The sequence below is a fragment of the Girardinichthys multiradiatus genome, chromosome 10 (assembly GCF_021462225.1).
Source record: "Girardinichthys multiradiatus isolate DD_20200921_A chromosome 10, DD_fGirMul_XY1, whole genome shotgun sequence".
Classification (NCBI taxonomy): Eukaryota; Metazoa; Chordata; class Actinopteri; order Cyprinodontiformes; family Goodeidae; genus Girardinichthys; species Girardinichthys multiradiatus.
The window spans coordinates 32,854,678-32,876,466 of NC_061803.1; the positions used below are offsets into that span (position 1 = coordinate 32,854,678).

At 38.8% G+C, this 21,789-nt stretch overlaps 1 protein-coding gene and 1 long non-coding RNA gene across 3 annotated transcripts in view; one reads left to right on the plus strand and one right to left on the minus strand.

Moving 5' to 3' along the window:
• Nucleotides 1–21,789, minus strand: part of grid1b (glutamate receptor, ionotropic, delta 1b) — a 705,375-nt gene that overhangs the window by 501,865 nt on the left and 181,721 nt on the right. The window lies entirely within an intron of this gene.
• LOC124875132 lies at nt 9,175–11,379 on the plus strand. Its single transcript, XR_007039978.1, has 4 exons — nt 9,175–9,658; nt 10,156–10,238; nt 10,320–10,398; nt 10,495–11,379. It is a non-coding gene; the product is annotated as an uncharacterized LOC124875132 (long non-coding RNA).

The window sequence follows — 21,789 nt, forward strand, 5'->3', positions numbered from 1 at the left end:
CTCCGCATCTATTGTCGATGCTGCTGCCCGTAGCTGTGGCCGTAAGGTGTGCGGTGCCTGTCGCGGCAGCAATCCCAGAACCCGGTGGTGGACACCGGCAGTAAGGGATGCTGTTAAGCTGAAGAAGGAGTCCTATCGGCTGTGGTTGGCTTGTGGGACTCCTGAGGCGTCTGACGGGTACCGTGAGGCCAAGCGTGCTGCGGCCCGGGCTGTGGCAGAGGCAAAAACACGGGCCTGGGAGGAGTTCGGTGAGGCCATGGAGAAGGACTACCGGTTGGCCTCGAAGCGATTCTGGCAAACCGTCCGTCGCCTCAGGAGGGGGAAGCAGTGCTTCACCAACACTGTTTATAGTGGGGGCGGGAGACTGCTGACCTCGACTGAGGACATTATCGGGCGGTGGAAGGAGTACTTTGAGGATCTCCTCAATCCTGCCATCACGCATTCCGTGGTGGAAACAGAGGCTGGGGACTCGGGGTCGGACTCTTTCATCACCCAGGCTGAAGGTGGTTAAAAAGCTCCGCGGTGGCAGGTCTTCGGGGGTGGATGAGATCCGCCCTGAGTACCTCAAGTCTCTGGATGTTGTAGGGCTGTCATGGTTGACACGTCTCTTCAACATTGCGTGGCGGTCGGGGACAGTGCCTCTGGACTGGCAGACTGGGGTGGTGGTCCCCCTTCCGGAGGGAGTGTTCCAACTACAGGGGGATCACACTCCTCAGCCTCCCTGGTAAGGCCTACGCCAGGGTATTGGAGAGGAGAGTCCGACCGATAGTCGAACCTCGGCTTCAGGAGGAGCAGTGTGGTTTTCGTCCCGGCCGTGGAACACTGGACCAGCTCTACACCCTCTACAGGGTGCTCGAGGGTTCATGGGAGTTTGCCCAACCGGTTCACATGTGTTTTGTGGACCTGGAGAAGGCATTCGACTGCGTCCCTCGTGATGCCCTGTGGGGGGTGCTCCAGGAGTATGGAATCGGGGGCCCTTTACTAGGGGCCATCCGGTCCCTGTACGAGCAGAGCAGGAGTTTGGTCCGCATTGCCGGCACTAAGTCGGACCTGTTCCCAGTGCATGTCGGACTCCGGCAGGGCTGCCCTTTGTCACCGGTCCTGTTCATAACTTTTATGGACAGGATTTCTAGATGCAGCCAAGGGCCGGAGGGGGTCGGGTTTGGGGACCAGTGGATTTTGTCTCTTCTTTTTGCAGATGACGTGGTCCTGCTGGCCCCCTCTAGCCAAGACCTATAGCATGCGCTGTGGCGGTTCGCAGCCGAGTGTGAAGCGGCTGGGATGAGGATCAGCTCCTCCAAGTCCGAGGCCATGGTACTCGACCGGAAAAGGGTGGCTTGTCCTCTTCAGGTTGGAGGGGAGTTCCTGCCTCAAGTGGAGGAGTTTAAGTATCTCGGGGTCTTGTTCACGAGTGAGGGAAGAATGGAGCGGGAGATCGACAGACGGATCGGTGCGGCTGCCACAGTAATGGGGGCGCTGTGCCGGTCCGTTGTGGTGAAGAGAGAGCTGAGCCGAAAAGCAAAGCTCTCAATTTACTGGTCGGTCTACGTTCCTACCCTCACTTATGGCCATGAACTTTGGGTCATGACCGAAAGAACGAGATCCCGGATACAAGCGGCTGAAATAAGCTTCCTCCGTAGGGTGGCCGGGCACTCCCTTAGAGATAGGGTGAGGAGCTCGGCCATCCGGAAGGGGCTCGGAGTAGAGCCGCTGCTCCTCGACATCGAGAGGAGCCAGTTGAGGTGGCTCGGGCATCTATACCGGATGCCTCCTGGACGCCTTCCTTGGGAGGTGTTCCAGGCACGTCCCACCGTGAGGAGGCCCAGGGGACGGCCCAGGACACGCTGGAGGGACTATGTCTCTTGACTGGCCTGGGAACGCCTTGGGCTCCCCCTGGAGGAACTGGAGAAGGTGTCTGGAGAGAGGGACGTCTGGGCGTCTCTGTTGAGTCTGCTGCCCCCGCGACCCGGTCCCGGATAAAGCGGAAGACAACGAGTACGAGTACGAGTACGAGTATATATATATATATATATATATATATATATTTGAGGATTTATTAAAAGAGTACAAGATAATTCAAGATGGTGGAGACATTGTTAGTGAGAACAAAATTTTTCACAAAAGAAGAAAAAAAAAAAATTACTTAACTTTCCCAGGAGTGTATCAACAACTCATCCAATTGCTCATAAAATAATCCTGAGGAACATCGAAGAACTTCAGTCATTTATATTTAAAATTTAAAATGTGGTTTACAGATAAATATAAACCAACTGGATATAATATATATTTTATTATATCTATTATATCCAGGTATTATTTATGTATTAAGTTGTAGTTTAAAGGTTTATTTTTAGTTTTGTTTCTCTATTATTTCTATTGATAGCTTGTTTAAAGACATTTTGCATCACTCTCTGTGATTATAAAGCATTTAAAGCCATTCTATGCATCATCTCAGACTTCTGTTAGCATTTTCTACTATTAAAGTACCTTTTCATTCTCCTCTCTATAAGATAAAATTAAAACATTACTACCGTTATTCACTGTGCTTTTAAATATGACTTTCCATTTTGGCAGCAGTCATCCCTGAGGTTCTGTTCTTGAAATAGATTGCCATCTTTCCCAGTTGTGGTTTTGAATCTACTTCAGATCTTGTCTTATTTAAAAATGCATTTTCTTCTACACTACAACCCACTTCTTTATGAATGCTCTGAAAGGTAAATTTAATCAAATTAAAGATTTTATCTTTTCATTTCCTCATCTGCAAGAATGATATTTATTTAATTGCAACATAGCAAATTAGAGACCATAAAATGCATTTTTTTATTATACATTTTTTCTGTCAAAATATTTTTAGCATACATATATTTTAGCGTACACATATCTGTACATAACCTTTGATTAAAAACATGTTCACTCTTAGTTTTAAGAAAGTTTTGACATTTTGTTCAGCTGGTGCAACACCCTGATGAGCTGGGTGCGTTACTGTGGTCCTGAGCCGCAGGGAAGCAGATAAGCAGCCCATTCAGAACAGATCAGATCATAGTGCAGCGGCCCATCACTAAGTGGAAGTGTTCTATAATATCTCAGGAAAGAATCTGGATCTTATGAACTTAATTATTCTGAATCTGAATAAATTCAATTAAATTAGTTTATCAAATATGACCTGAACTTTAACCTTCTGTGTGATATGTAGGTTAGTAGGTTGTAAGGTGGCACTGTATGAATAAAGCAGAAATATATCTGAATGGGCTGAGGTGCTCTGTGGAGTGTGAAAAACAGAATTTATTTAAGTTTTTAAGCTGACAATAAGACGAAAATTCTAATTCAGCCGCCAAGCTGTTTGGCAAAAACTGTATCCTAACGTCTGCATGTTTCAGCTTTTTCTTTCTCAGGTTTCTTTAACTTTGTAAAACTTTGTCAGAAGTGATGCAGCGATGGTTGTTTGTGCACAAAAACATGAGATGATCTTCCCTACTGACCAACTCATGACCTTTACTGTACTCATTGTGCAACACGTACGTAATGTTTTGCAAGGTTCTCGAGATTTTAAAGAGACCTGTTCATTCGGTTAAGAAATCTAAATATCTTATGCAATCCCCTTGTTTGCCCCACAAACACTCAGGATTCATCCATAACTTCAGTCCTTCTCACCGTCACAACAAATTATTTTGACCTTGTCTCATCTGATTCGTCTCCTTCGGTTTGTCTGGTTTACCAGCGAGGCTGTAAACCCAGCCTGTAAATCATTCACATCACAGACCTGATCTCCTGTCATTCCTGACTCTGCTGCTTGTAAACCAATGAACAGACTGGTCGTCTTATAAGGTCGTCCAAAGGAGGATGGTCGTTACATTATTGAGTAACAGAAGATTCATTCTTCAACCTTTCATTCGAGCTCCTAAAGATATGACTCAGTGTTAGAGAATACAAGAAGAAGGCATCCAAGAAAGGAAGCACAAAGAAAGGAATAAACCAGCTGAAAGACTATATTATGATCAGATACATTTAAACGTTTCCATCCATGAATCATGGGTATGAATATCAACAATTTTGGGCTTCAATGGTTTATTTTTTTTTTTCAGGGTGAAAATATTATACAACATACACTGCATGGCAAAAAAAAAGTTGCTACCAAAAATAAAAGGTCACACACACTAATATTTCGTTGGAGCGCATTTAGCTTTGATTACGACACGCATTCGCTGTGGCATTGTTTCGATAAGCTTCTGCAATGCCACAAGATTTATTTCCACCCAGTGTTGCATTTATTTTTCACCAAGAACTTACATTGATGATGGTAGCGTCTGACCACTGCACAAAGCCTTCTCCCAAAGAATCCTTATGAGGTTAAGGTCTGGACTCTGTGGTGGCCAATCCATGTGTGAGAATGATGTCTCATGCTCCCTGAACCACTCTTTCACAATTCGATCCCGATGAATCCTAGCATCATCTTGGAATATGCCTGTGCCATCAGGGAAGAAAAGATCCATTGATGGAATAACTTGGTCATTCAGTATATTCAGGTAGTCAGCTGACCTCATTCTTTGAACACATACTGTTGCTGAACCCAGACCTGACCAACTGCAGCAACCCCAGATCATAGCACTGCCCTCACAGGATTGTACAGTAGGTACTAGGCATGATGCGCCCATCAGTCTGGAACAGGTTATATCTGGACTCATCAGACCATATGACCTGCTTCCATTGCTCCAGATTCCAATCTTTATGCTCCCTAGCAAACTGAAGCATTTTTTTCCGGTTAGCCTCAATGATTAGTGGTTTTCTTAAGGCTTCACAGCTGTTCAGTCCCAATCCCTTGAGTTCCCTTGGCATTGTGCGTGTGAAAATGTTCTTACTTTCACTATTAGACATAGCCCGGAGTTCTAATGTTGTTTTTCTTTAATTTGATTTCACCATTTAAGTGATCACCGATCACGATCATTCAGAAGTTTTTTTCTGGCCCACATTTCTTCCTCGAAGACGATGGGTCCCACTATCCTTCCAGTTTTTAATGCGTTGGACAGTTCTTAACTCAATATTTGTAGTTTCTGCAATCTCCTTAGATGTTTTCTCTGCTTGAGGCACGCCAACAGATTTCCATATTCTCAAATTAAAGAAATTGTTAGCATATATCAGTGGATTAAATGTGTCAACACTTTGTCAAGGACTGGAAGAAGACACAAACTGTCCCTCTCGTAAAAAAAGAAATGGTTTTGGATGTTCAGAAACAACCCAGGAGCCACCAAAGATTCAACCTTAAAAACCTTAAAAACAGTGTCATTGACAATCATTGGGGTGGTAACATAATGATTTGGGGATGTTTCAGTACCATTGATACTGGGGAATTATACAGTGTGGTTGGTATAATAAGTGACCGCATCTACATCCATATTTTTCCATTTCACCTCAAATCAACAACTAAATGGTTAATTAGATACAGTTTGGTGTTCCAACAGGACAATGTTCCCAAACAAACACCCAAACTGGTTTTGGAATGGAGACAACAGGCCAACATTAAGCTTATGTAATGGTTTTCCTAACACCCAGACATCATCTCTAATGGAGATTTGTGGAATTTGCTTTACACCTGGGTTTATGTCAGTAAACTGACCAATCCATCCAATAAACTCCCTAAGTCCTTCCATTATGTAATCTGCTATGAAAGCAGTTTCTGTACATAGTTGCCAATTTACTCATTTTGTGCTTACATTTCTCTACACTATGAAGTCAAAAGTCTTTATAAAAAACAATCAAGGCCAAAAAAAGAGAGAACATATTTACTTTTATGCAATTATACATATCTAGTAAATGTTGAAATGTTGAACATTTGTTTATAGGAACAGATAGTTTTCAGTGTCCAGAGTTTACAAAGGTGTGACACATCTAATGTTCTACTATGACAATGCACATGAAAGCTGAGTTCATCTTTTGTTTTTATTTAACCTGTGGGAGACTAAGGAAAAGCAACCCAGGAGAGGGATGAAAAAATATTTAAAGAAAGGAACCTGAAAATGGACAAAGAGAGATGTTCTTTATGTTCCTATTCTATTTTATTCTTCAAGAAACAAATGGCTACAAGAATCTATTACTGTTTCATTCCCTGTAACTTTGCTGAACTGTGAAATCCACAAGCCTGGAGTTCAGAGAAACGAGAGAGACGAGGAGAGGGGAGAGAAGGAGAAATTAATTATTTGGTGGAGGCGTTACGGTTCATTTAAGCCAGAAAATGTTGTGCAGAGAGTCGCCGATGCCTCGGTGTTCCTTCTGAGAGAAGAATACACTGAAATCATTTCTATAACCACCTCTGTTCCACTAATTCTGATTACATCAGTTACATTTTTACTTTTCTCTAAAATCACTGAAAAATACACTGAGAGGGCAGGAGTAAAATTATTAAAAACCAGGAGGTCGTCTCATCCTCAAACTAAAATAAAAAAAATCAGAGCAGCCTCTTTTGCCACAGTAATAACTGAAATAATTAGGGTTGCTTTCACAGCCATAGGTGTAAGGGGTGCAGTATGGGCTAAACACAAATTAGGGCCACGATGCAGGAATCAATAGCACTACTGAAACGGATTATCCCGGACAGCTGGGTAAATCATGGAACTTGGTGGTAGATTCTAATTAATGCAAAATGGCCATTGGCAGTGGTTCTTCCACATGGAGAACAGCAGCATCCCATTGAGGCTTTTCTGAGGCTGTAACCAATAGGGAACAGATAATAGGGGTAAAATGCTTTGTGTTGGCTGAAACCGTTGCCTGCAGGTAAGTCGCACACAGTGACCATTGTTTGAAGGAAGGTGAGCAGAAGGTGACTTCTGATTAATGCTCTCGTATACAAAGTTCAGACAGGTTTTTCTGTGAAACCAACTTTGCATCCATCCTGAAAAGGTGATTCTACTTAATCTCTTGTATGCTGGTCATGTCCTGCTTTGAGAACAGTAGCTTTGATACTAGATTATTTTTTATATCAGGTTTATGAAAACAAGATTTTTGTAATATTTGGTAAAAATTGAGAATTTTCATTTTTTCACATGTAGTCAGATCTCTGACTTACTTTACAATAAACCAGTTTGACTACAAACGATTACATCCTGCAAGCAATGGACACCTCCTTCTGGGCACACACAGACCACACAATCTGTGTGGAAAACAAACAGCTCAAAGATCAAGCAACTGGCCATAATATGAAATACATTTAGGCTGTCAGAAAAAACTATGGGTGTGGTTGCTTCTAAATTCATGCATAATCTAAATATGAAAAACTATTCCAGTGTAGAAAGAGATACTATATCCTCAATGAAGCTATTTTTGTCACGGAGTGACATTTTGGATTTGTCTTATGGTTTCTGTGATGGTTTATTTTGTCTAGATGTTTCTATTATGTTTATTAGTGTGTTTTGCTCCTGCTACCGCCTCCTGGTGTTTTGTTGTTTTCCTCCCTTACTAAGTTTTCCTTATGGTTCTATTATTATGATTACTCTCTATATTATGGTTCTTTGTTCTCCTGGATTCCTTAGCTCGTCTTTTAGTATCTCTGTGTTTATTTATGTTTGGTATTTTTTCACCTTGCACTCTTCTTGTTTTTCTAGTCTATGTTTTCTGTTCCTCCTCATCTTTATTCCCTTTCTGTATTTTTATTCTGTTCTGTCTAGCTTAGTTCTTTATGTTTAGGTTCTAGTGTTCCAGTTCTTCTTCCTGTTAGGTCAGCTTGAGTTATTGTTTACTTTTATTCTAGTCCTCTGCTTCATTCTCAGATTGTTCTTTCAGTGATTGTTTCTTTACTTGTAGTCAGGGTTTCTTTATGGTTTCCTTTTGCTTAGGCCTTAGGTTCTTGTTATTCTTCTGTTCCTTCCAGTTCCTCTGTTTCATTTACCTCTTGGTTATTCTAGATTTCTTATGTTTTGGTTTAGTCTATTGTTCTGCTTAGGTCTTTGTTTCTCTTTATTGGTTAATCAGTTCCACCTGTCCCTTCAGCCTCCCTGTCTCCTTGCCACACCTGTTCTGTGTCTCTTTGATTATCTGCCCTTTGTTCTCCTCTCACGTCTCCCTGTATATTAGTTGGTCTGTGCTCTTTGTTCCCTGCTGGTTCCTCTGTTTGTTCACACTCTGTTCTGCCTGTTCATTCACGCTCGCAACCCTCGCAACCCTCGTCCTTGCCATGTTCCTGCAGTGTCAGTAAGTTGTTTTGAATTCAGACTCTGGTCAGTACCTTCAGTGTGTTTTTGATACGGTTTTGATATTTTGAATAAACTGAAGACTGATTGAAATGCTGCGCCCAAGCTCTTGTCTGTGTTTCGGTCGACCCCAAAACCCTACTGTGACAATTTTAGTAGTTCTGACTGTGGGCCAGTTTCAGAATGAAAAGCACGTGCAGGGTTGCACACATTTAGCTCCCACAAATGCCTTGGGGAATATGTTGCTGCGTTCTTTGAGAATTGCCAGTAAGGTTTGATCAGTGTTTCAGATTTTGAATTTGAGATAATCAAATGCAGTCCAGACTAATTGCGAACTGTGAAATAGCCTACTGGTGTTAATAAGAAGGTTTAAAGTAGAAACCACCTTTATGATCAATATTGGGTAATAGTTAGCCAGTTGTGGTATTCTCATTGTGCTTAAAATGTGCTTATGTGCTGTCTATGACTTGACGGTTTCACGCTTCCTTCAAGTAAACACAATGCTGTCAGAAACACAATTTAAAACTGGCTTGTGAGAAGTGAGTGTTTTCAGACAGCTGACTGTTATTAGCTGACAGTCACCAGTACAAGACAGCTCACTTTCTTACTTCAAAATAAGTCTTAAGTCTCAGACATATATACAGCAGAGTGTCAAGCTGAAAGCACTCACGTTCATATCTGGTGTTCATAAAAACGTTTAGTCTTAATTCACCAGATGACGCCTCAAACTGACAGCAACTGGATATGTCTTACCAAAACAGATTTCTCTCTAATGACAAATATGATAGCATTTTAATATCCCAAGATCTCATGCAATGAGACCTCATCACACCTCTGCTGTTTTTGTACAACTCACTGCTCCTTCGATAAAAGGAGATAATTAGGCTAAATAAAATTTTTCACAATATTTTGTTCTGAAACATTAATGGCTTTTATTTTATTTATTTTTTTTGTTTGTTTTTCCTGAAAGTAGGCAAACAGGAAATGGGGTGGAGAGAGGGGGAAGACATGCGGCAAACATCACTGGGTCAAGACTTGAACCCGGGACAGCCACGTCGAGGACTAAGGCCTCTATACATGGGTCACACACTCCACTGCTGCGCCACAAACCATACCCATTTCCTCTCATTTTTGATGTAACATAATACCATTCAAAATCAATGGGAATACAATGCCACCAGTGTCTGAAATGGCCACACAAAGATTACTAGCAGCATCACTGCTGGACTGTAGCCACCCCAGAACTGTGTCTTGCTCCTGAAGCCAGCTTCTGATTTACAATTTCCCAGTACACCACTAACACACTGAGCCATATAGGGTGCTCATCTGGGTCAGAAGTCTGAGTCAGCAAGCATCAGGCTCCCCAGTGCAAAAAGAACATCCCACATTTAGATCCAGTGGAGGAGAGGGTGGAGTGAGCATGCTGCTTGTAAATCACATTACACAAAAACAAACTTCTGGAGGTCCTTGTAGTAATGTTGGTGAGTAAATGTAACCCATTTTCAAGTCTTTTAAGTTGACACATTGACACATTAGGAGGGTAACAAGCAATAACAAATCAAACTGTATATAAACATCAAGTTTTATGACTTGGTGGATCGATGCAGTAATTAAAACTATCATCTTTGGCTGTAAGGTACCATAAATCAATGCCAGTAGAGACGAGCAACTGCTCCTCTGCAAATGGTTCAGGCATCTGATAAGGATGCTTCCCTTTGAATGTTTTCTGGGCATAACTGGCAGGGAGGAGACCCCAGACAGAGAACTCAGGTGGACAGATTTTGCATTAGAAAAAGAAAACAGAAAACAGTTCTTACACTTTAGAGTCATGGGAACCCAAGAAACATCAGCAAGCTTAATGGAAACAAAAAAAAGTTTAATCATTTTTCCTCACCTTATGAAACCCATTTTGTTGTACTTCTTATTCTGCTTCGGATGATTTTTCCCTGCATAACTAATGCTCAGTTCATAAAAACAGTATTGGGGTTATATCAGAGGCAAATAACCATCCAGAGTCCAGTGACTTCAGCTGAGGCCTGTTAGTGCTGCTCTACATCAAAGGTAAGACTGGAAGTCGGTGCCTGAGGTTGGGGGTTGCTTTTATTTTAATAACCTAATAAAATATTCCTGCTTCCCTGTTAGAGTTGCTATAGTTTCAGCCAACCATCAGGAGCAGGAGGAGGAAGAGAGGAGTTGCTGATTTTCCATTAAGACTTAATGGGTAAAGATGTCACAAAGGACACATTACACATTTGTTTTATCTACTTAACCTTTATTTAACTGGCTCATCCTACTGAGATTAATGTCTTGTTCAAAGGAGACTGAGTGAAGCCAAAAGAGCAGCACAAAGATGAGCATTTGGCTGGAGACGACCAACAAGAGACTGGCAAAATAAAAACTCAGGATCATAAATCTGCTGTTCTGTTCCTACAGAAAAAAACTACAAATTCTCCACTGCAGCCTCTGAGACTCAACAGAACCTGCATTAGAAGCAGTTTTTCATGCCCATGGTTTAAATGGTTTGACCACATACATGCTGTTTTTACTTGTTTATTGGTTTTGCACACTGCTCAGTTGCTCATGCTATGTTGGTGATCTATTCTCTCATTTTATTGTGCAAGTTATATTCAGATTTTCCCTGTAACGTTCTTGGTGCAAAGTAGTTTGTGAATGTTTCTGTCCCAATATTTGGATCAGTTCTCATTAAATTAATCTGAGCGTTCGACAACATCAGAAAGTCTGCCTGTTAAACCCTTTGCCATGCAAACTGTTTAACCCCCAGCAAATTTGTTGCGATGACAATTTGGATGTGATGGATCTGTTTTCTGCATCAAACCCACTTCAGTGTGCAAAGCAATGATGCCCAACCTGGAGGCATCAATGATCTCAGATTTGTTTGAGATTTTGGGACCCACTGTCCTGCATGTTTTAGATGTTTCCATGCTGAAACCTGCCTGATCTGAGATAATGATTCAGTATTTCTCTAGAGGACGTCTCTAGAGGACTGTGTGTCCCTTCTGGGCTGAAAAAGCTTTAAGGTCCACTATGAAGGGGATCTCAATTCTTCCTATGAAGTTTCCTTCATAGGGGATTTTCATAGGAAGTTAACTGATCTCAGATAAGCAAATTTGTAAGTGGCTAAGAGGCTTATGAAACCACTAGATTCCAGCAAAGAAGAAGGGAAATGTCTTAAAGATCCAGGACAGCAACCAGTTTTATATATGCAAAGCTAAGTAACTAAATAATATAATAAATCTTTGAAAAAATGTAGACACATACTGCAATCTGTTTAACAAGAAAGTTCAATGTACAGAATGAAAGATAACTTTTCTTTCAGGCAATGTCATGAAATCAGAGTAAGCTTTTTCTGTTTTAGGTCAATTAGCATTCACAAAAATGAATAATGACAGAGGGGACTCTTGAGAATGTTTCATTACTTTCCCTGAAATTCTTAGGTTTACATACACCAAGATTACTAAGCCTTTACTAAGCATACATCCAAAATGCAAAAGATGTTAGGGCTTTGTAAGTTTCAATTAATTAAATATACACCTTATAGATGTTAAGGCACCTGAAACACACTTCTTCCTTGTGTGACATCATGGAAAAATAAAATTAGCCAAGATACGTTTTACATAAAGCTGGATTTTCATTAAAATAACAGAGCATTATGTGGACATTTTGAAGCAACATCTGAAGACATCAGCCTAGACGTTAAAGAATGGGGACAAATGGGTCTTCCAAATGGGAAATTACATTTGCAAACTGGCTTTAAAAAATCTTTGAGTACACTTGATAAGGTGTGTGCAAGCAAAGCAGCCTGCAAAACTGATTCAGTTATACCAGCTCTATCAGGCGGATTGGGCCAAAATTCCAGCGAGATATTTCAAGAAGCTTGTGAGAGGATAATGTTGGATTCAGGTGAGTTTAAATTTGATTCTATCAATTGCTAACAATGCATGTAAGCATTTTTGAAAAAAGCAAAAAAAAAAAAAAAACCAACTCCCCCAAAAGTTGCAAACCGAAATAAATAATTGTGGTTACCCTAAATGACCTGAAACTAGAAATCTTCAGTCTTATTTAATGTCAGAGAGGAAAAAAGTTGTGTCTTTTAACAGTGTATGTAAACAACTATAAGGGCAGCATCTTAAATTCAACATTACCTGCAAATCAGAATCAGAATCAGAAAAGCTTTATTGCCAAGTACGTTTTTGGACATACAAGGAATTTGTTTTGGCGTAGTCGGTGCAATACAATACAAATTAAACAGTATAAACATATCTACAATATAATATAAATATATGTGCACAGTTTTAAGTGAGTGAGAGTAAATATAGAGCAGTATAAGATGCAAGAGCAATACAACAGTGCAGCTGATCATTGTGCAAGTATGGCAGTGCAAGTAAAGCAGGAGTCCAAGCTGAGCATTAATGTAACGCATAGAGTTGCAGGTTACAGGTGTCCTGTCAGCAAAAAAAGGGGGGAGGCAGATGAAAAGTACTGGCTTTCTGTGTGCAACTTGCAACATATTTAAAGAGGGAAATAAATTGGGAGAACAGGATCACATACTTTTCTCAAGTGCGCCAGTTTGTACATCTCAATCATAAAAGACACACATTTGATCCTGACATTTGGATTTATAAGATGCAAAATGGCACCAAAAGTATTCCCAATAAATATTATTTTTGCCATTTTCCTGTTTCTTGCAGGATAATTTATGTAATATTGCAAGCAGTGAGAAAAATTTATAAAATTAAACATTCGTAACAAACTTTGTTTCTGAATTTAATCCTAATTTAAATTCCTCTTGTTATAGCACAAATGAATGTATCAGTCAAACCACACTGGTCCACTATCTTGAGTTTATATTATTATTATTCAGTTTATATTCAGAGCATGCCTGTGATTTAAATCAATACCAGTAAGATTTCATTTCATCTTCAGAAATCATAGCTGAAATGCTGGTGAAGCAAGTCTTACTCTTTGTCACATTGACACTAATTGGATCTACCAAGATCACTTTTTGAGAGACATTTGTTGGGAACAAATGTTGCAAAGGTTCCATCAAATCCCAGCTTCTGAATATATGATGAATAAAACTATTTTACCTGTCAGTGTCAGAAACAAACCAAGACAGTATTGCCCAGGAAAGTTCAGAGTCTGAACATAGAAAAATAAAAGGTACAGAGAAACATGACATCACAAAGAGAAACCAAAGCAGGTGAAAAGACTCTCAAACTAAGCTGAGACAAAAACCCGCCCCAACATCAATAATATCTGAGATACCTGAGATCATCAAGGATCAGTGCAGTGTTTTTGTTGCATGTCTGTTTTATGTAGCTGATTATTTACAGTTACCTCAAATTGATCCTGTATGTAATTACTTTAAGCTGCTTTCATCCACCCAAAGTGGAAGTCCATGTCATGTTTCAATGCAGAACTTTCTGCCCACTTATCTTGTGTATCACCCAACAAAACGGTCATCCGTTTGCTGGGCCTCACGGCTCCAATCTCCTCCTGGAGCCGATCTAAACCCTCTGGTGGCGTTAGTGCTAAGCCTCCCTCCTAATGCCTCAAAGAAGCTGGAATCAAAAGTACAGCAGCCATCAAAGAGCTACTGTGACCTTCAAACTGTTTTCAGAGAGGGAGTGAAGCAGACCACAGGGGATAACCAGGCTTTTATTCCTCTGAATGAGCAGATTAGGGCACACAAACAGGTTAAAGAAAGTTCTTCTTCAGGATAAGCCATGAGTGGTGAGAAACAAAGACATGTTAATAAAACTGAGACAGCTAAAGATCAGTTGGAAATCATTACATTCATAAAAAGGATTAATATGATCTGCTGTGTTTACGCTTTACAATAACAGAATAAAATAGCACTTCAAGAAGGCAGCTGATGTAAAACATTGATAAAAGGACTGAATGAAGCAGACTGAAGTGGTGGTAACAAGATGATAAACTGCTGAGAGTTTTTTAAGAACATGCAGTGGGATTAGAGGTTTTTATGCACTTATGAGCATGAACATCAGTAATTTACGGTTTTAAAGACTCATGTGACCTGCTCTTTTTACAAGGTTGAATGATGATACATATACCTTCAAAGGCTTTTATGAATAAGGATTTAGTGAAGAAGTTTGAATTTATTGTGGACCCCATCTCTTTATGATTCGATTAGCTCAGCATATCAACCAGAGGGCCAAAAATATAAAACAAAATATCTGCATGTAAATGGTGAGCAAATATCCACAACTGCACTGCAGGATTGTTATTTACAGTTCGTAAAACAAAATAACACCTAAATATCCAAACCTGCTACCTTCTTTTTATGTAACGTGTTCAGTTAAAGGCAGATTTTTCCTCAAGTTAGGTCAAAGGTTGGTCTTTTTAATTATTAGTCTGTAGGAAAGGATTGATTATTCTATAAAAGAACTCAGTCTACTGAAATGAAATGTAGACTCCATTACACAATGGCTTACATTTGTAGTTATTTTTGTTTGATCTAGGGTCAAAATCTGTCATACATATGAAGAGTCAACGTTTTTACGAGGGGACCACATTGAATGGAAATAGGAGGAAATCTACAGAATCTATCACACAATTACATTTAAATAGCCCTATAGAATGGATTTGAACATTTTGCAATCATTGATGCCCCTAATGAATAAACTGATAAGCAATGGATAAGTATCAGCTAGAAATGTTTTATGGCTGCAAAATGGAAGTGAGATGGCAATGTGTAGGTTTGTAATTGGCTTGACAAAGTGGCAAAGGGGAAAACTGACCTGTAGCCGATTGTTTTACACTGGTTGCAGCTTCTTTATAATACAGTTTGTGATTCCTGAAAAATTTTACTCAGTTGGTGAAAACAAAATAAATAATAGTAAAATCTCATCTGTTTCTCATGAACCCGAAATCATGCACCGTCTTTTCTGCTGAATGCATTATTATGCTATAACTAATATTGGAATTCAAATTTCAAAAAAGACATAATAAAAAACATTACATTAAAAATAATCAACACAAATTAGATTTCATTGTTGAAATTTTTCCAAACATGACATTTGATTTTAATGTATTTAGTAAATAATATTAGGCAGAATGAATATGTCTGGATTTTTATGGTTGTAATTTGGAAGACAGCAGCTTTAAGCCACTCTGCTGACTTCACAGCCTCCTGAAATCTCAACAGCTCTCCAAAGAAAACATCAGCAAAACTCAGGCAGCTACAAATAATATACCAGGGTTCTGTTCTGCCTGTTCTGAGTTTCTCTGTCAGTATTCACTTCAGATGCCATAATCCCAAAAAAAAGGTTATTTTAATCACAAATTGCACCCTTTAGTTTATCATTGGAGGTATATTTCTATGTTTTTGTGGGTTTCTTGTAAAAAGGTGGCAGGTGACAACCTTTAACACTCCACTATGACACAGATGTGGAAAAAATATATATCTGAGTTTTCTTTGAAAGCATTCACTCAACAATATTATGCTTCAACTTGAGTGAAATGCAGCATTTCTATTTCTCCATTGAGTCGACAAAATTCACATTTTAATGCTACAAATCCCCCAGTCTGGTTTGTTCAGCAGTAATTTGACCATTCCTGTTTTATTTTGATTTTATTCGGTGAAAGTATTCAACTGATCAGTTGCTGATCCAAGCTACAGAATGTTTTGCAACCAATGAACTCTATAGAATCTCATATGTATGGATCATTTCTGTGTCAGCACTGATTTGCCCACACAGGCTGTCAACACACTGCTTTTAGCCCCAACACGCTTCTGACAGCCATGAAAACATCACAGGATGAGACATGACAAATGTCATGATGTCTGCCTCGGCCATACACCAACTGTGCTGCATAATGAATTATTCAGAACGTTGCTTTTCAAAGTCTTAATTAGCCTTTTGCTGGAACGACTCTTCCCATTGAGATTAATCTGGGCAACCTTTGTTCAGACAGATGGCTTCAGAAAATTTCTGCTTAGAGTTTTACATTTTTAAGCCTGTATGCAAAAATGATTAACAGTAAAAAAAATCTCAAAGTCACAGTCTCTGTCTGTCTTACCAAAGAGTCAGCGTTTGGGTGGGTCGTTTCTCCATCTGTCGGGTCTGGATTTGGGAAGAGGCCAAGCGTAATATTTTGGAACTGTCAGTGTGTGAAAGCTGAGTCATGTTGGGTCTTTCTGGTCATCTAATCTGTTTTAACAGCCATTCAAAAAATGCAACAGTCATCAGATTCAGAGCTTGTAAGCAAAAGTTCCAGCTAACAGGAGGCAGCATCTGCTGGTAAATCTCTGCACTTCACTGAGAGTAATTAATATCATCACAATATAATCACTAATTAAAACAATTTTAGTTTAGAGGAGCCACAGCCGACCAAAGGCAAGGATGCTTTATTTCCTTTCCTTGATTTGAATTTAACTGTTTTTTGTTTTTGTTTTTTTTTGTTTTAGACTTCATTCTGAACCTCGTGTCAGGCCGTCTATGTTGGTCAGTTTTTTTTTGTGTAAAGCAAGAAGCTTTATGCATAGGTTTATTTCTGGCACATTTATTAAGAAGTTCTGCATGGTCATTATTACTGTTAGAAGATTTATCTGAAAGATAATCTGCATTTACTCTGAAATTAAGCAAAGTACATTGTGCAGTAAGTGAATTTTTGTGAATTTTTTTTTTGATAAACAAAAAGACATTGACAGTCAGAGTTGTGAGTGTAGATAGGTGGGGAGGCTGTTTCATTCACATTTATGTTAATGGTGGAGTTACTGAACTTCTGAGACGTTATTATACGGACAAATGAGACAACACTGGATCTTCTGGGAAGTTACAGCAGCTCTGGTGTGTTCAAATGACGCTTTCTAAGAAAGAGTATTTTATCTACAGTTAAACATGAGGAGATTCTGTTCTAGGGTTGTAGGTTGCATCTGGCACAGGTTAGCTTAGCGAAACCTGTTACCAAGTGTCAGGAGGTCTCAGTCAAATATCATGAAGCCTCCAACAAGATATTGACCCTGAACAAAAAGCTAAAACACAATTTACTCTTGTGTTTTAGCTGAAACATGGAATGGGAAGAAGTAGCCATTCAAACCTGAGACAGCCAGAGCAGTTTACTAATGAGATGTGAGCCAAAATACCTGCTCCATCTGCAGCAATCTCAAACTGACAAATCACTCATCTGTGGTGACCACATTAAACGGCTGAACAAGAAAATATGAAGTTATGGGTACCATCTTTTGTGTCCAGGCTACTTTATGAACTATTATTATTTAAATGATCATTTTTGAACGTCTTCATTATTTTTTATTTCAAACTACTTTTGTCAATTTCACATTATTTCAACACCCAAAACAGATTTTCTTTTTGAATCCAATGGCAAAGTATCGACAATTCTGTCCCAATAAGTACATTTAGCCTCAAAATATCTTAAAAATCAATATTGTTGATTATTAAAAGAACAACCTTGTGAAACAAAACAAATAAATGAAAGTCTGATGCCAGGGAGTAAACTACTGGAACCCAACGACAGATGTTTTTATTTATTTACTTAATTATTTTATTTTATTCAAACAGATTATAGATACAAAATAAACTCTGATGTCAGGTGTCAATTTAATCTAATTACTTGCTTAGCAGATATGTTATATCGTGTAATCATATGTTGTGTTGATATGCCCACAATTACATGCTCGTCCAATCATGTTCTGCTCTTGATTATGCTCATCCAATCAGGGCTGATGTTGGAGAAATGCTTTAATTTAGATACTCCCATTCTGTCTGCAAAGATGCCTACTTGGAATCCTGCAGCAGCCACAAACGAGGCAGCCTGAACTGGCCTAAAGTACGATACAATAAAAAGCCCCAGCAGCACAAGCACAACGGATAAAAATCTAAATAAGAAAGCACAGAGGGGCTATTGATGAGGAGATAGAAAAAACTAAACTAAGTTTTTAAAGTTGCTGAATGTACTCTGAGGTTAGGTTTAATCTCTACTGCTTGAGAACACTTTCAAGTTGAAATCTGTTTTTTTTTTTTTTATTGAAAAATGCTGTTGCTGTACATGTTAATATTTGGCCTACTGGATCATATTTACTTCTCCCTGGTGAACAACATTTAACTCAGACAAATACATGAGATGCAAAAGTGTAGACATATCTTAAAATAATACTTGGAATTATATTTTTGATTGAAATTAAGCATATTAATTCTAATGTTTGGCAGAAGGTCAGAAATATGTAAACAGTTAAATATTCACACTTTTTTCATTGTATATAAAAATGATAATGATTTTATTGCACCTTGGCCTTTTTTCAAGTCTTCCGTTACATTGTATTTTGTTGTTACAAATATCAAATTACTAGTTCTAAAAAAAATTATGAAAATATTTCTTTTTTTTTTATTTATTTGAAGAAAACTGTTTAGATTATTTGATTTAGTTATATATGAATGTTGGAATAATTGTATATAGATTTATCTTATATATTTCCTCTTTATTAACTTTACTATTTGACCTTTATAACCTTTCATGTTGTATGTGTAAGCAAACATGTTGAGTTGTTTGCAGGCAAGGATGGAAAGGTGGAATTGGGATGATGCAGTCACAGTTGAGGACATCATAAAGATGAAGGCTGACTGTGCTGAGCAAAGAGTGCACATATCTTAAGAATATGGGGACTGTGCAAGTGTGTTTGTACAAGATAATGGTGTACATGATCTATGTCATGTTGCTACTGTTTGTTCCCCACCCTTTAAGAGCACCAACGTTCATGTAACTAGGGACCACCCTAAAGATAATAAAAAGAAGTGTTGGAGAGATGTGATTTTCAGAGCGGTAGGATATTTGTAACTGAAAGCACATCTCTGTCCGTTCTCCCAGCGAGTAAGAAACTAATTCTCTTGTCTTTCTCTTCTTTTTGTGATGTTATAGGCATTTTAGGTTGATTAAACCTGACAATGAATCACTATAAACTGACCCACTGCATTTCAGATGTATAAGGTTTAGTCTTTACATTAGCATAACAAGAGTTTCTATGATAAATGAAAAACAGTCTTTGATCCTATAAAACCAAAAAGACAAATTAGACCACCGACTCTTCAGTATTGATTACATTAATGCAGTGACCATAGAATATGAGTCAAAGTAGACACCACGGTGCTGACATTCAAACTTAGATATATAAACATACAGTATATTAATACATATATTTGGTTTTCTTCAGTACATTTTAAACAGATCTAATGCTGCCATTCATTCAGTTGTTTGTGTTTGCCCATGTCTATTCTCCATTACGTGCTACCTTGTCAGTGTCCCCCCCTTCTGCTCTGTGAGAGGTAGTTCCACCCAGGGCAGTGAGGACAGTAAGAATATAAGATGATACAGATGTAAACTGTCTGTGAGGCATGAAGCAGACACAGCAGAGCCCCATGAGCTGACCTCAGCACGTGCACATCCACAACCTTTACTTCATAATTAGCAAAGCATTTTCAGTTGAGAGCCTCATGCGGCTTGTTAGAAGTTAATGGCGGCAGGTTCTCCATCTCCCTCGCCGACCGCAGACGATAAATTAAAGGAGATCCATCTCGCAGGCCCTTACAGTGACAGCAGCTGTGTGGAGATCGATAACGGTGCGCTTTGATTTACAAACCAACACTACTAGTGAAATATCCTTTCTGACGCTGATATGATCCCCTTCAATAATCATTGCATTTAGTGACCTGTTCAGCTGACTGCTAGCCTCTAATGGCATTTGGATCATCAGTTACTGATGATGACAGTTGGTTTCACCCTGAATGCACAGCATTTAACCTGGTTAGTGACTATTACAGTCACACTTATTCATTCATTTGTTTTAATTCAACTCCTGCACTCAACCTATCCTATCCCTAAAGGGTGTCAAAGTGTCAGAAATGATAAAGGATACCATTTTTAATCAGTTTATGTAAAAACTATGAATAACAAGCAGGCTGAGTGAAAATTATCCATCACTTTTGGTTTTCGGGGCTCTGATAGGATTTCAGATGTCAAGATGAGGAGGGAGTTTGAAGCCAATCACTAGTCTAAGCACTTAATAATCAACAAGACCCCGGCATTTTTGAAACAGTATTCCAAATTCAACATGCACAGCAGTTTTAAATATGACATCATGATTATCTACTGGAAAATAGTGTAATGTTCCTTAATGTGTGGGAAATGCCTATTTTTTAAAGGTGAAACTGTGAAAGTGTCTCAAGAACCCTGTGTTTGATAGGGAGGCAAGAAATGGTCAAAGATGCGGAGTTGGCTTAAATGTCGGCCTTGTTTCGAAATATACTGTGAAATTACAACAAAGAGCTGAGCAGGAAGTTGCTGCCATTTAATGTTTGAGGTACAACCCATAATTCTGACCACTGTATCTGGGTAAGAATATGAGCAAAAATCCAGAACGGAGTTTCATTTTGAAACCTTGATGCTGACCTCATTTGTCATTACGTCTGTGGTTTAAGATCATTTAGATTGTCATTGTGGCTCCATGGGTCCTAACAAAAGTCTTCTTCGCACACACATTGGATTAGCATCATTAATATTTGAGCATAGTGTTGCTTATAAGAGGTGTAAAAAGTATCAACTCTGAGTTAAAAATACCTAAATCTTACCCACATTCTGGTTAGAGGTTGGAAAACTGTCGGGGTTAATTCAATGAAGGATTTAATTTCAACGCAAATCAAAATATGTTCACTATACAGTATTTTGTAACTACCAAAGATGAAGAACAACATGGAAGAATCTGGCTAAATGCAGAAAAAACTAACAGGGGAAGTGGAAAACCTTCTAGCCTTATCATGAACCAGACTTCTTTATTTGCATGGTTGCTAAGGTTTTTGTGTGGGAAATGCATGCTTTAGGCACATTGAGTTGGTTTTGTTTTCAGCACCAAAAAGTCTGCCTCATCTGTTTGAATGCAAAGTTTTACAAATATGTTTCTTTTACAAAGTTATCTTTAACATATAGCTATTTTACTTTTGCTTGAATAAAGTTTGACTGGTTCAATTATGTGTTTCATGTAATTACTGGGGGTATAATGATATTTCCTGATTTTAGCAATATTTTTGGGAAATAAAATATATTAGTATATATATATATATATAGTTTTTTTGCGAATGTACTTTTGCGAATAAGAATTGTGTTTCAAAGAATCAGTAATGAATCTAGGTCTGACCATTTTGATATACTGTGTTTCATCCCTAGGGTAATTTAATAAATCTCAAACTGTGTTTTAAAAAATCTTTGTTCAGTGTAGAGTTATCCAGTTCAGCAATGACACATTTTAGATTTTGAACTAGAGATGACCAAACAGAGTCTAGATTCATTACAAACTGAATTAGCCATTTAGTTTAGCACAGATAACAAGCAATGCAAGACATGGGTTTAATTTAAAACAGAAAAATCCTTCTCTGGTAGCAGAGTACAGATTGAAATATGCAAAAGTAAAACCTGTTAACTGAGCTGGACCAGTGAACGTAAGATGGGCCAGAGTGAGTCAGCATGAGAATCCCAGAATAAAAGCCAAGAAGTTGCAGTAAAAAGTGAAAAATACAATGAGTGAGAAGCAAAGAGAAGAATGAGGTTCATTTTCATCAAG